Source organism: Triticum urartu, unplaced genomic scaffold (genome assembly GCF_003073215.2).
Source record: "Triticum urartu cultivar G1812 unplaced genomic scaffold, Tu2.1 TuUngrouped_contig_4551, whole genome shotgun sequence".
Taxonomy (NCBI): Eukaryota; Viridiplantae; Streptophyta; class Magnoliopsida; order Poales; family Poaceae; genus Triticum; species Triticum urartu.
Genome location: NW_024115148.1, coordinates 1,948 through 3,894, shown reverse-complemented (window position 1 = coordinate 3,894; position 1,947 = coordinate 1,948).

Genomic DNA, 1,947 nt, shown 5'->3' with positions numbered 1-1,947 from the left:
AACACCATGGTAACTCTGTCCAAGGAGGGGAACAAGTTGTTGAAAAACATAGTCCCAGTAACCTATGTGAAAATAGCACAGTAATTTATGAACCGATACCCGATAACATACATACAAACACCACGGTAACTTTGAACAGTGGAAAAATGTTATTGAAAATATACCCTTGGTATCTTTTGTGAAAATAACATGATAATATATGAACCATATACCTGATAACTTAGGTACAAATACCATGGTAAATTTGACCAAGAAGGGGAAAAAGTTCTTGAAAAACATACTCCTAATAACTTATGTGAAAATAACACGGTAATGTATGAACCGTATACCCGATAAGTACGTATAAACACCGTGAGAACTTCGAGCAAGGAGGGGGAAAAGTTATTCAAAAATGTACCCCCAGTAAATTATGTGAAAATAGCACGGTAATACATGAGCTGCATACCCGATAAGTTACTTACAAACACCATGGTAAATTTGATCAAGGGGAAAATATTAAAAAAAACATACCCCGGTTACTTATGTGAAAATAGCACGATAATATACGAACCACATACCTGATAACTTACATAAGACACCGCGTTAAATTTAACCAAGGGTGAAAAGGTTGTTGAAAAATACCCCTCATTAACTTCTATGTAAATAACATGGTAATATACGACCAACATAGTTGATAACTTAGGTGAAAATATTGTGGTAATTTGCGTCTGAAAAGGAGGGAAGAGGATGATCGGGTTTGTGAACCATGTGAACCGGCGTGAAACGTGCAGAAAAAATGATGGAACTAGGGCGTATAGTCCTGAAACCTGGACAAGTGAGGCCACTGGTTTGGATTTTCAGTTATCGATCGCTGTCTTTTTTTTTCAATCTCGTCTCAGGAAGATACAATTTCCATGTAACTCTTGTAGAATCAGCAAAGGGAGCTAGATCAGCTGGTTGTTGTTGTTACATTTAGTATGGTAGGTTGTGGTTTTGATCCTCTTGTAAGGCCTGTGTTTTTCTTTTCTTTTTTAAACTGCAGATAGTTCGGGTGTAGCGACCTAGAAAACCAGAGAGAGCACGCAACCTCATGTGCGGGGAGGAGAAAATCGGATCGAAGGAGGGGGTTCGTTCGGGAGGTGCGGTACTTTTTGCAATCTGCCACATGGTTGACAGTTATCACATTCCATAAACGAAAAGGTAGAGAAAAAGCGAGCACAAGCGGGGTTTGAACCTGGGTCTCTTGGATGGGAGCTAGCGACGCTAGCTACAACCATTGGGCCCCTAAAAAAACTACAGCCATTGGGTCTGGTTCGTGATTAACGGTAGGGCACGACCTCCTTTAATGTAAAAGAGCCGATTTTCTTCACCGTTCCTTCGTTTTATTAATTTTTTGCAGTTTTTTATTTTATTTTCTTTTTCTTCTCCGTTTTTTTTCCTTTTCATCATTTCTGCATTTTTTCTTTGTTTATTATTTTTCATTTGCTATTTTGTTTTTTTCTGGATTTTCTTTGTTTCTTTCGTTGTTCATTCAAAAAATTGGTATATATAATTTTTTTTCTAATACACATTTAGAATTTTTTCAATACAAATTTAACATTTTTAATATATGGTCAACATTGTTCCCTTACACATTTTAAACATTTTTCAAATTTTTGATTAAAAAATTCGTATACGAGATTAATATTTTTTTTGTCAACATTTTTTCAATGCTTGATTAACAATTTTCATACAAAAAGATTAACATTTTCAATACATGGTCAACATTTGCTCTATACACGATTAACATTTTCCAAATGTTTGATTCACATTATTTAAAGGCGTGTTTAATTTTTTTAAGATACTTGATTAACATTTTTATATACATGATCAATTTTTTCAGTCTTTTAATATATGGTCCACATTTTTCCTATACATATTTAACATTTCCCAAATGTTTGACAAACATTTTTCAACTACTTGTTCAAC